The 14344-nt window shown below is 38.9% G+C and overlaps 1 pseudogene; it reads left to right on the forward strand.

The window, feature by feature from the left end:
• The first annotated feature begins 526 nt into the window (after positions 1-526).
• On the forward strand, positions 527-644 carry LOC126207956 (5S ribosomal RNA; annotated as a pseudogene).
• Positions 645-14344: the final 13700 nt, after the last annotated feature.

Here is a 14344-nt window from a genome sequence, read left to right on the forward strand (position 1 = left end):
GATTTTAGTTTCTTGGTACTCAGTAAAATTCCCTCAGATATAAGAGTGTGTCCTACAAACTAAACTTCCGCTCGAGCAAATTTGCATTTGGCTGTTACTTTAGAGATTGTTTTCGATAAAATCGGTTCATCCGGAATCATGCTTTTTGGCCTGTAACATACTATATAGCAGAATTCATGAAGCGGCCAATGTGACAGGCAGTATGTATATTTCACATTTCATTGATCCTTTTTTATTGGCATTACCTTCGTTACGCTATCTTAAGTAAAATTTTTTAAATGCCTCGCATATGCCACTGCAGACATGTAGCCGTTAGTGAAATGCATAATTATTATTAACGTAAATGTCTCCAGTTGGTAATAACCATAGTGTAAATGCTAGGTGTTCTCCAGGTTATGTTAGTCCTCAGTAATTAATGTTCTGCCTTTAAATACATCTACATGGATACTCTGCAAATCACACATAAGTACCTGGCAGATGGTTCATCGAACAACGTTCACAATAATTCTCTGTTATCCCACTCTTGAGCAACGGCTTTGCCGCAGTGGATGCACTGGTTCCCGTCAGATCACCGAAGTTAAGCGCTGTCGGGCGTGGCCGGCACTTGGGTGGGCGACCATCCGGGCCGCCATGCACTGTTGCCATTTTTCGGGGTGCACTAAGCCTCGTGATACCAATTGAAGAGCTACTCCACCAAATATTAGCGGCTCTGGTCAAAGAAAACCATCATAACGACCGGGAGAGCGGTGTGCTGACCACATGCCCCTCCTATCCGCATCCTCATTGAGGATGACACGGCGGTCGGATGGTCCCGATGGGCCACTTGTGGCCTGAAGACGGAATGCTTCCACTCTCGAACAGCACGCAGAAATAAATGAAGAAAAATCTCTTTCCGTATGACCTCCGATTCCCCTTGTTTTCTTATGATGATAGTTTCTCCCCATTTAGCTCGGTGTCAACAAAATATTTTCGCATTTGGAGGAGAACGTTGATGATTAAAATTTCGTGAGAATTTCCACCGCAAAGAAAAACTCCTTTGTTTGAATGATGTCCATCTCAAATCCTGTATCATGTCAGTGACAAACTCTCCCCTATATCTCGATGATACAGAGCGTGCTGCTCTTCTCTGAACATTCCCGATGTACTCCGTCAGTCCTATCTGGTAAGTATGCCAGACCTCGCAGCAGTACTCCAAAAGCGAACAGACAAGCGTAGTGCAGGCAGTCTTTAGTAGATCTATTGCATCTTCTAAGTGTTTGCCAATAAAACAACTCTTTGCTTTGCTTTCCCCACAACATTTTCTGTGGATTCTTTCAAATTTAAGTTGTTCGTAATTGTAATTCGTAGGTATTTAGTTTAATTTACGGCCTTTATATTTGAGTTATTGTTCATTTAACCGGAATCCTTTTAGGACTTATATGGATGACCTCACACTTTTCATTTTTTAGGGCTAACTGCCAATCTTATCACTATTCAGAAATCTTTTCTAAATCGTTTTGCATTTTTTTATCTTCTGATGAGCTTAATAGGCGATAAACGACAGGATTGCCTGAAAAAAATCTACCACGGCTGCTCAGATGGTCTCCACAATCATTTATATAGAGAAGGAACAGCAGATGGCCTATAATACTACCTTGTGGAAGGCCAGAAATCACATCTGTTTTACCGGATGACTTTCCGTCATTTACTCTCAATGATACCTCTCTGACAGGAAAGCACGAATCCTCTTTATTTGTAATGAGAAGCTAGCGATGAATGGCGGCCAACTTACGTTGGAATAATGCTAAGAAACTTGAGCGTTAAGTCTGCTGCCTCCACGCATTTCTCACCTACATAGGAATTCAGACACCTCAATTCCTGCGCCACTTCGCTTACTTCGTCAAGAACAGAGCGCCCCCATTACGAAATAATCCTGTCCGAATGTCAGATTTTTGCATCGTGGCTGTAGCTGTATAGGATTGTATCCTGCGTGCCGATTTTAATTTTTATATCATCAATCTTCTGACTGGTTTATGCGGTCCGTCACGAATTCATCTCCCGTGCCAATCTTTTCATCTCAGAATAGCACTTGCGACCTACAACCTCAGTTGTTTACCGGATGTTTTCCAGTCTCTGCCTTCCTCTACACTTTTTTATCCTTTACAGCTCCCTCTAGTACCGTGGAAGTTACTCCCTGATGTCTTTAACAGATGCCCTACCATCCTGTCCCTTCTCCTTATCAACGTTTTCCAGATATTCCTTTCCTCTCTGATTCTGCGTGGAGCCTTCTCATTCCTTACCTCATCGGTCCACCTAATTTTCAACATTCGTCATGAGTACATCCCAGTTGCTGCTATTCTCTTCTGTTCCGCTTTTCCCACAGTCCATGTTTCACTACTATAAAATTCTGTGCTCCACAGGTACATGTTCAGGAATGCCTTCCTCTAATTAAGGCCTATGTTCCACACTAGTAGACTTCTCTTTGGCAGGAATGCCTTTTTGCCGGTGCTAGTCAACTTTTTATGTTCTCTTTTCATGTTTGCTTTCTAGTAGCAGAAACCCTTAACTTCGTGATCCCCAATTCTAATCTTAAGTTTCTCACTGTTCTTATTTCTGATACTTCTCATTACTTTTGTCTTTCTTTGATTTACTCTCAGTCCATATTCTATACTCATTAGACTGTTCGTTCCGTTCAGCAGATCATGCAGTTGTTCTTGACTTCCTCTAAGGATAGCAAATGTCATCAACGAATCTTATGACTGATATCCTTACACCTTCAATTTTAATTTCATTCTTGAACCTTTCTTTTTCGTCCGTTATTGCCTCTTCAATGTATAGTTGGGGCGAAAGACTACATCCCCGTTTTACATCCTTTTTAATCCAAGCACTTCATTCTTAGTCTTCCAGTCTCCTTATTCCTTCTTTTGTTATCTACATTTTGCTTTTTTTCAGGTCGATAAATCCTAGAACATGCATTGATTTTTCTTGTCTTCTTTCTATTATCAAGTGCAACGTCAGAACTGCCACTCTTGTTGCTTAACCTTTCCTAAAGCCAAATGATTGTCATCTAAAAGACCCTCAGTTTTCTTTTCCTTTCATCTGTACATAATTCTTATCGTGGATGCATGAGCTGTTAAGGTGATTGTGCGATAATTATCGCATTCATCGACTCTTACTGTCTTCGGAATTCTAGGAATGATGTTTTTCCGAAAGTCTGATGGTATTCTGCCAGGTCTCATACATTCTACACACTAACATGACTAGTCATTTTGTTGCCATTCCCCCACTGATTTTGGAAATTCCGATGGAATATTATCGATCCCTTCTCCCCAATTTGATCTTAAGTCTTCAAAAAATGGTTCAAATGGCTGTGAGCACTATGGGACTTAACATCTATGGTCATCAGTTCCCAAGAACTTAGAAGTACTTAAACCTAACTAACCTAAGGACATCACACAACACCCAGTCATCACGAGGCCTTAAGTCTTCTAAAGCTCTTTTAAATTCTGGTTCTAATATTGGATTCTCTGCCGATTCCTGTTTCTTCTGTCATGTACTCCGACAACGATTATTAGCAGCAGTAAAAAATAACGCAGCTTTCAGAGCCTGTGCTCGCTATCCCATGTTCTGTTCCGACCCATCTAACGGAAACCCATATTCACAGATACAAGCAAATGGTCGTGAAAACTGCCGAATTGTCTGCGAATGTTCCTTTGCCTGAGTTCGCTTCCATTCGCTCCGATGTATTGCCGCTAGAGGCATCCGACTGAATAAATCCTTGACTATAAAAATGGTACTTCTAAATGCTTTGCGAATGGACTGTTTTATAAGTGGCAAGAACACTTGCAAGCACATAAAGCAAAATTTCGAGCGACCCACATGGTGTCGAATGCGTTAAGTTAGAGAAGATTTATGCACAGCGACAGATCAAATTATTGAATGAAAAGGAACGATATAGCTGCATTCAGTATTGATGCAAGTACACAATACAAAAGACCTGAGCAGAATATGTCTCTACGTCTGGTTAAAATCCTTTCTGGTCGAAAATACATCCCATACGGTTCCACATTATCACCTAAAAACTAACGCCCCCGCCTCTGAGTATTTAAAGAATCGAACTCCCACGTATAAAAAGGCTTCAAACGTCTGATTACTTTACAAATGATATACTGGTTTAAATATTTGACGTTATGCATGTAAAAACTTTATCGTTAATGACGCAAATCCATATTTATGTTTTATTATTTTCGTATTATTCAAACATATACTAATGAAAAAGTCAAGACAAAAATTAAAACATTACTCTTGATGTTGAAATTTTACCACACGGACAACCAACATTTGGTAAGCGAGAAGCTGTGTGCACATAATAATATACATAAGAATGGAAAAGATAATTGAGGATGGGTTGGATAACGATCAGTTTGGCTTTAGGAAAGGTAATGGCACGAGAGATGCAATTCTGCCATTGCCATTGATAATAGAAGCAAGACTAAAGAAAAATCAAGACACGTTCATAGGATTTGTCGACCTGCAAAACACGTTCGACAATGTAAAATGGTGCAAGATGTTCGAAATTCTGAGAAAAATAGGAGTAAGCTATAGGGAGAGACGGGTAATATGTGCAAGAGCCAAGAGCGAATAAAAAGAGTGGACGACGAAGAATGAAATGCTCGAATTACAAATGGTGTAAGACAGTAATGTAGTCTTTCGCCCCTACTGCTCGATCTGTACATCGAAGAAGCAATAATGGAAATATAAGAAAGGTTCAGGGTCCGAAAATTCAAGGTAAAAGGATTACTATCCTGAGTGAAAGTAAAGAAGAATTACATGATCTACTGAATGAACAGTCTAATGAGTAAAGAATATGGGTTGAGAGTAAATCTAAGAACGACAAAAGTAATGAGGAGTAGCAGAAATGAGAACAGGGAGAAGCTTGAAATCTGAATCGGGGAACACGAAGTAGATTAAGGTAATGAATTCTGCTACCAAAACACAAAATAACCAATGACGAACGGAGCAAAGAGGACATCAAAAGCAGACTAGCATGGCGAAAAGGGCATTCCTGGCCAAGAGAAGTCTACTTGTATCAAACATAAGCCTTAATTTGGGGAAGACATTTCTTAGAATGTACGTTTAGAGCACAGCGTTGTATAGTAGTGAAACATGGACTGTGGGAAAACCGGAACAAAAGAGAATCGAAGCATTTTAAGTGTGGTGTTACAGACGAATGCTGAAAATTACGTGGAATGATAAGGAAAGGAATGAGGAGGTTCTACACAGAATCGGAGAGGAAAAGAATATGAGGAAAACATTGACAAGGAGAAGGGACAAGATGATAGGACATCTGTTAAGACATCAGGGGACAACTTCCGTGTTACTAGAGGGAGCTGTTTGGAGCAAAAACTGCGGAGGAAGACAGAGAGTGGAATAAATCCAGCAAATAACTGAGAACGTACGTTGCAAGTGCTACTCTTGCTCTTGTTGTCAAAGTCTAGATGAGCATAGTTCGCGTAATCTGCGCCCCATTTTAAACAAAAGCAAGATTTCGACGTATCTAAATGTTTATGTCGTCATCGTTCGTGGACTACGTGTCGCTCAATGTCTTGCTTTTGGGGGCACATCCAGTGGTATAAGTGAACACTACCTGCACAACGTGCTGGGAGTGAAGTTTGTTGTAACTACGTAAGAAAACAAAAATTCACGCCTTGTGCTCAAGTTTTACTGTAGGAATAGCGAAAATGTAGTAAGCAATGAACTTCTTTTCATTTCATTATTCTGTGGGAGGGGGGATTGGATATGAAGGACCAGATAAAACTGAAAGACAGACATCATACTAAAGTACAGTTCTCCAATACTCAGGAAGCGTAAGTAACCGACAAAGAAGGGGTGAAATGTGTGGAACGTGTTAGAAGACGCAATGCGCTCTCGACCTGACATAGCGGACCAATGTACTCTGGGTATTTTTGCGTGCCGTGAACACCACTACCTTAAGAAATGTGTACGCTTTCTAACTTTACTAATTGCGTTATTCTGTTAAACCTTTAACATAAGATTATACCTCTTAATGAGTAAATTATGACAGCACTTTTAAATGTTTAAATTCTGTGAATTAACATATGGACTTCTGAAAATCAAATTTCGTTGGTCCTGGAAGAAGTTAGATATGCAACCTGTCATTGGACTGGTTTTCATTCTAGCTATTTAATAATAGAACTCAGCAAAACAGTAGCTTACATATGAGAATAGTATTGTGATTGTATTGACGTATTATTTGCTTATGGACTTCAGTATGACATTCTTACTGGAAGGAAACTTCAGACGTGAAACTAGCTTCCGGTGTACCCCAACGGACTGTCATAGGGTGATTACTGTTCACAAAGTATATAAACAACCCAGTGGGTAATACCGAATGTTCGTGACGCTGTTTGCAGATGATGCCCATTAATACAGATGTTACTGCTATAACCTCCCAACAGAAAAAATATCTATATAGCATTCATATTCAGTGTAACCTCCCAACAGTTTATTATTCCGTAACCTCGCAATAATAACGTGTGACTAATCTCTCAATAAAATTGTGGCTCACATATAACCCTTCAATAATTAACTGACCGTGAATCTAAACAGGTAAATTTGGAAGTCAGCAGTGCTGCGTCATGGCCCTGAAAGATCATTCTGAATAAATTGAAAATTCTTACCTCAATGAAGTCGCCGGATAACGCGTATATATCTGATCCTATAAAAAAATTTTCTGGCACAGCCCAGTGCAATGATGGCCGCTGGATTTGTCATGTATAAAGAGAAACAACTGATTTTTCCTTGCGATAATCGGGATGACCATGGGTTGGAGAAATTAGAAAATTCTTTAAATTCATATGAATGATTGTCAAAAAGTTAATTATATAAAATATTATTATTAAAAAAATTTTTGAAACGTTTACATGGGACTTGATATAACAATAGTAAAAATTAATTTAACAAACTACATATGCGCGCGGCTGACTTTACGTTATATTACATCGCTCAGGCACCGCTATCGCTCACCACGACCGGCCCAGCCAACTCCGTACACACGACTACTCGCTGCTACTTACTCCTACTGACACATACTTCCTACTACTTACTCCTACTGACATATAGTTCCTACTGCTGACAACACTGCTCTCTGGTCTGAGATTCTCTTATAGCTTACATATCGCAGGCAGCGCGTGAGCAATCCATCGAAATCACATCTGCTCGAGTGCGCTAGCAATAAATTCCTTAGTCATGGACCTCTTACACTGCCCTAGAAAATTATAGCAAAATGGTGAAAGGGATGCAGAGAATCGACGTTTTGTGCTAGTAGCAACATCATCCCGCAACGTAAACGAATGTGACATATTATGCAGGAATAGGCGGAAACGTTATTGTTTCAGTACACGACTGTAGATCAGTTGCAAGAAACAGGCATTGCATTAAAAATCAGAAATTATGCGTACGGAGCGAATTAAAGTGGAATGACTACATAACACTAATTGCAGGAATGACAGACACCAGACTGAAGTGCATTGCTCCAATACCCAGGAAACGTAATTGACCTACGAAGAAGGGGTGAAAATGTTATACAGTAAACAAATTTAAAGGGAAAAAACCAGAGAAACATTAACAGTAAAAGAAGATTACGTCTAAGGGATGAGTACAGTATGAGCAAGCTGAACATTTTCAATTACGTTACCACTACAGTGTTAAAGATAACATGTACTCTGTGTTTGTACCTCAGTCTAGTATGTAATATTTTTTTTTCAATGCTGTTCACGAATATTGTACCCTGTTTGAGGAGGAAAGCTAGACTGATGATGGCTGCGGTATCCGCACCTACACTCCGGCCGTTAGGCAACCGCAGCACAGGCGTGTCTCGCGGGCGGCCTCGCTTCAGGCGTTGTCCGCTAATCGCACAGCCGTCTGCAGGCCAGCAACGACAACGGTTTCCGGGTAGCTAGCCAGCACAACAGCAGCAAACACCATGCGGCCTCTTTTCGCGGGGAACTCGAGGTGCCACCACTGCAGACATTCCTGTAACACAGGAGCTGCAGCCACTGCGAGAGTGTTCCCCTCCGCACTTCACGTGCCTGAGAATCGCCGCGCTGTGTACATCCGCTTCAGTAGTACTTTGGCTGGCGCAAAGGCCGCCGAGAAGTCATTCATTTTCGGTATCTAAGACGGGAAATTTCACAGAACACTCCTCGGTTCCTCTTTCGGAGTAGCTTCGGTGTGACGTTTGCTGATCTGGTGAATCTTTCTCTCGACGCACACTGATCAACTCGCTGACCAGTGGTTTCGGGTGTGTGTCATTGTTACCGCCCCATGATGCGTCTTTAACGGAGTTACAAGCCTTATAATATCTCTTTTTGTGACTCCCAATGTTGTTACTCAGAACATGTTGTTTTTACTGTAAATGTAGATTTATATTGGACTGCACACATAACTGAAATGTGCAAGGAGGCATCAGCATCTCTCCATGTGTGGCGAAAAAAGCGCTGTATCATTTAAGATATACAGAGGCGAGCGAGTATGCCGGGTCTAATCCCAGTTCACTGCTACTAGTGCCACGTCGTCATAACGCGCAATACGAGTATTGCGCCGTAGTTTAAGGATGAAATTAAAAATTGAAGAAATTTTCCAAACTTTGTCAACATATGCTTCAGTATATTAATGTTTGAATTGTCAAACCTCAGAGGTTGAATATTTCTAGCGTGGTGCAACAGAGTCAGCAACTGTAAAATGTGATTATAATAAATTTCAGCCTCCAGTTGCATAAGAAAAGGACCTTTACCTAGGTTTCGGCTATAATAATGTAGCCTTCTTCAGAAATGTCGCAATATAAAATTAAATTAAGATCTGGCATTTTTAATTTAATTTTATATTGTGGTTTCTTTGCTTATTCAGCTGGGGGCTGAAATTTAATATAAATCTCAGAATGATCAGATGAATATCTTTCCCTAAAAACATCGTTTTAAGAAAGCAATAAGTGGCGCTAAATAGTAAGCCTAGAAAGCCAAAAATTCGTATGAAGCCTCAGTTCGACATAAAAAGATTAACTATGGGATCACATTAAGCTACCTCTAATAGTTATCGAGTAATTTACTGAGAACTAAATTTGGAGCAGTAACGTCCTTATTTGTAGTAGATTAAGTACCATTTATATTAACGATAGAAAGTTTTGATTGGAGCACCTGGTGAAACACATTAAACAATAGAGCTATAACAAGTTTTCAGACTTTGATGCAAATACCAATCAATAGAAGGTTCTTTATAGACGTAGATCAGAGATCATGTTCTACTGTTTGTTCCGTTTTAAAGATTCTGGAAGGCAAATTTTTTCTGTGATTATAGCCATTTTATTTCCATTTGTACAAAAATTAGGAAGATTGTAAAGTGATACGCAACAGTGTTATAAAATGATATGTGTCCGAGAAAGCTCCCATTTAGATGCTGCTACTTGGGCATGCAGCGGATGACGGCAGGTGTTCTCTTCGGCCGTCCGCTGCGCCCATTTATAAATACGGCCTGAGAGGCAGAGAGTGCCACGACCTCACTTCACTTCGCATCCAGCTATCAATCGGTTCGCGTCAGTCGAATGCCGGCTTACGCGCTGCCTCGGGTGACGTCAAAGCCGGACTGCAACTAAACGCATGTCCTTGGCACAAACAGGAAGTCAATTCGCGAGGATTGTACACCGTTCTGGATAGTTTAGGTTTCTCGGAAGTAACTGTCTGAGCGACGCCCGTAATGCTAACAAAAGCGCGTGGCAAGTGTGATATTATTTTTCCACTTTTGTGGCGAGCAATTAACTTAGATTATCAGAAGTCAGGGCGAAAGGCCATTTAATGGGAACTTACCGTAGAGGTCACATCTGAACTGCTCATAGTGCTTTTTATGATAAAAACCATTATTATTATTATTTCTTTACTTTCTCAGACGTTAAGTCTGGTTGAGAATGGAAGGTGACGCGGACCTCGATCAAGCGTCACTTCCTATTAACTGTACGGTATGTGTTATATTGCATTTAGGAACTTTCGGGTAATTGAACATGTATCAATAATTACGGATTTCTGTAGTTGTATATATATGTTTGGATGTAGCTGTATTGCATTGATGTACTGGTGGATATTGTGTGGTATGACTCCTGTAGTTGATAGTATAATTGGTATAATGTCAACTTTATCCTGATGCCACATGTCTTTGACTTCCTCAGCCAGTTGGATGTATTTTTCAATTTTTTCTCCTGTTTTCTTTTGTATATTTGTTGTATTGGGTATGGATATTTCGATTAGTTGTGTTAATTTCTTCTTTTTATTGGTGAGTATGATGTCAGGTTTGTTATGTGGCGTTGTTTTATCTGTTATAATGGTTCTGTTCCAGTATAATTTGTATTCATCATTCTCCAGTACATTTTGTGGTGCATACTTGTATGTAGGAACTTGTTGTTTTAAAAGTTTATGTTGTAAGGCAAGCTGTTGATGTATTATTTTTGCGACATTGTCATGTCTTCTGGGGTATTCTGTATTTGCTAGTATTGTACATCCGCTTGTGATGTGATCTACTGTTTCTATTTGTTGTTTACAAAGTCTGCATTTATCTGTTGTGGTATTGGGATCTTTAATAATATGCTTGCTGTAATACCTGGTGTTTATTGTTTGATCCTGTATTGCAATCATGAATCCTTCTGTCTCACTGTATATATTGCCTTTTCTTAGCCATGTGTTGGATGCGTCTTGATCGATGTGTGGCTGTGTTAGATGATACGGGTGCTTGCCATGAAGTGTTTTCTTTTTCCAATTTACTTTCTTCGTATCTGTTGATGTTATGTGGTCTAAAGGGTTGTAGAGGTGGTTATGAAATTGTAGTGGTGTAGCCGATGTATTTATATGAGTGATTGCTTTGTGTATTTTGCTAGTTTCTGCTCGTTCTATAAAGAATTTTCTTAAATTGTCTACCTGTCCATAATGTAGGTTTTTTATATCGATAAATCCCCTTCCTCCTTCCTTTCTGCTTAATGTGAATCTTTCTATTGCTGAATGTATGTGATGTATTCTATATTTGTGGCATTGTGATCGTGTAAGTGTATTGAGTGCTTCTAGGTCTGTGTTACTCCATTTCACTACTCCAAATGAGTAGGTCAATATTGGTATGGCATATGTATTTATAGCTTTTGTCTTGTTTCTTGCTGTCAATTCTGTTTTCAGTAGTTTTGTTAGTCTTTGTCTATATTTTTCTTTTAATTCTTCTTTAATATTTGTATTATCTATTCCTATTTTTTGTCTGTATCCTAGATATTTATAGGCATCCGTTTTTTCCATCGCTTCTATGCAGTCGCTGTGGTTATCCAATATGTAATCTTCTTGTTTAGTGTGTTTTCCCTTGACTATGCTATTTTTCTTACATTTGTCTGTTCCAAAGGCCATACTTATATCATTGCTGAATACTTCTGTTATCTTTAGTAATTGGTTGAGTTGTTGATTTGTTGCTGCCAGTAGTTTTAGATCATCCATGTATAGCAAATGTGTGATTTTGTGTGGGTATGTTCCAGTAATATTGTATCCATAATTTGTATTATTTAGTATGTTGGATAGTGGGTTCAGAGCAAGGCAGAACCAGAAAGGACTTAATGAGTCTCCTTGGTATATTCCACGCTTAATCTGTATTGGCTGTGATGTGATATTATTTGAATTTGTTTGGATATTAAGTGTGGTTTTCCAATTTTTCATTACTATGTTTAGGAACTGTATCAATTTAGGATCTATTTTGTATATTTCCAATATCTGTAGTAACCATGAGTGGGGTACACTATCAAAAGCTTTTTGGTAATCAATATATGCGTAGTGTAGCGACCTTTGTTTAGTTTTAGCTTGATATGTCACCTCTGCATCTATTATCAGTTGCTCTTTACATCCTCGTGCTCCTTTGCAACAGCCTTTTTGTTCTTCATTTATAATTTTGTTCTGTGTTGTATGTGTCATTAATTTCTGTTTGATGATTGAAGTTAATATTTTGTATATTGTTGGTAGGCATGTTATGGGGCGATATTTAGCTGGGTTTGATGTGTCTGCTTGATCTTTAGGTTTCAGATAAGTTATTCCATGTGTAAGTGTATCAGGGAATGTGTATGGGTCTGCAATGTAACTGTTAAATAATTTAGTTAGATGTGAATGTGTTGAGGTGACCTTCTTTAACCAGAAATTTGCTATTTTATCATTTCCAGGGGCTTTCCAATTGTGAGTAGTATTAATTGCTTGGGTGACTTCATGTTGCAAAATTATCACTTCAGGCATTTGTGGTATCATCTTGTATGTGTCTGTTTCTGTTTGTATCCACCGTGCATGCCTGTTATGTTGTACCGGGTTTGACCATATGTTGCTCCAGAAGTGTTCCATGTCTGTTATGTTTGGTGGATTGTTTATTTTAATGTGTGTGTTATCTATTGTCTGGTAAAATTTCTTTTGGTTTGTGTTGAATGTTTGGTTTTGTTTCCTTCTATTTTCACTTTTTTTGTATCTTCTGAGTCGTTTGGCTAATGCTTGTAATTTCTGCTTCTTTTCGTCTAATTGCTCTTTCGCTTCTTGTTGTGAGATTTTACCTAACCTTTTTCGTTTTTTTTCCGAGATTTCATTTCTTATAAATTGTGTTAGCTGTCCGATGTCTTTTCTCAGTTTTTCTATTCTGATCTGTAGCCTGTGTTGCCATGCTGGTTTTGTGGGTTTCTTCTGTGTGTTGGTTGGTTCTGATCTCTGCCTAGTGTGTATATTTAGTGTAGTGAGTGCTCCTATATAAACCAGTAGTTGTAACTCTTCCATAGTTGTGTTTTCATTTATTTTGTTGTATATGATTGTGTTGATAGTTTTTATTGTTGTTTCGACTTGTGGGTTATTTGGTGGTCTATGCAAGAATGGTCTTATGTCTGTATTTGTGTCTTTGTATTCTATATATGTTAGCTGAAATTTTTCTTCTATATCTAGCATCTGTGTCACTTTGTGTTCAATTTGTGCTTGTTCTGGTGGCTGTCTTAAGATTTCGTTTTCCTCTGATTGTTTAATTGGTGCGTGTTGTTCTTTGTTTGTTTGCTCTGGGATGTTTGAGTCCATTACTGTATTTTCTTCTTCTTCTGATTGCACATTATTTTGTTCCAGTATTTGTTGTACTTCTTGTTTGATGTTTTCTAATTCTGACTGGGGTATCCTGTTATTTTTGATTATTACACGGATCTGATCAGCTAGTCGTTGTTCTGTTAAAAATTTTAATTCTGGGTATCTGGTAATAAATGTTGTGTATACTTGTGATCTGTATCCAGTTGTGTTGGTTCCTAGGTTTGTTGCTTGGTAATAACAGAACATGAGGTGTCGATTAACTTCATCTGACCATCTCATCCTCTGTCTTTGTTTTCCTTCTAGGGTGGTTGCAGGAAGCATATCCTGCAAAACACCTCTATTTGGATTTAAATCATTTTCCAGTTGGCTAGCGGTGTCGTTACCATTGTGGGCGGGCATAGGGTTCAAGCGTCGTCCCCGACCATGACGGCGCTTGTCCGAGGCTTCTTTAGTTCTGTCCTGAACCAACTAATCACACTAAAAGGGGGGTTAGCCCTATTAGTGGTTTGTTCTTTTCGTCGCCTTTTACGACCGGCAGAACATACCGAAGGCCTATTCTTTTCCCGGGCCTCCACGGGATTTATTATTATTATTATTATTATTATCTTTACTTTCTCAGACGTTAAGTCTGGTGAGGAATGGAGTGACGCGGACCTTTATCAAGCGTCACTTCCTTTTTGCTGTACGGTATATGTTATATTGCATTTAGGAACTTTCGGGTAATTGAACATGTATCAATAATTACGGATTTCTGTAATTGTATATATATGTTTGGATGTAGCTGTATTGCATTGATGTATTGGTGGATATTGTGTGGTATGACTCCTGTAGTTGATAGTATAATTGGTATGATGTCAACTTTATCCTGATGCCACATGTCTTTGACTTCCTCAGCCAGTTGGATGTATTTTTCATTTTTTTCTCCTGTTTTCTTTTGTATATTTGTTGTATTGGGTATGGATATTTCGATTAGTTGTGTTAATTTCTTCTTTTTATTGGTGAGTATGATGTCAGGTTTGTTATGTGGCGTTGTTTTATCTGTTATAATGGTTCTGTTCCAGTATAATTTGTATTCATCATTCTCCAGTACATTTTGTGGTGCATACTTGTATGTAGGAACGTGTTGTTTTATAAGTTTATGTTGTAAGGCAAGCTGTTGATGTATTATTTTTGCGACATTGTCATGTCTTCTGGGGTATTCTGTATTTGCTAGTATTGTACATCCGCTTGTGATGTGA

This window comes from Schistocerca nitens, chromosome 1 (genome assembly GCF_023898315.1).
Source record: "Schistocerca nitens isolate TAMUIC-IGC-003100 chromosome 1, iqSchNite1.1, whole genome shotgun sequence".
NCBI lineage: Eukaryota > Metazoa > Arthropoda > Insecta > Orthoptera > Acrididae > Schistocerca > Schistocerca nitens.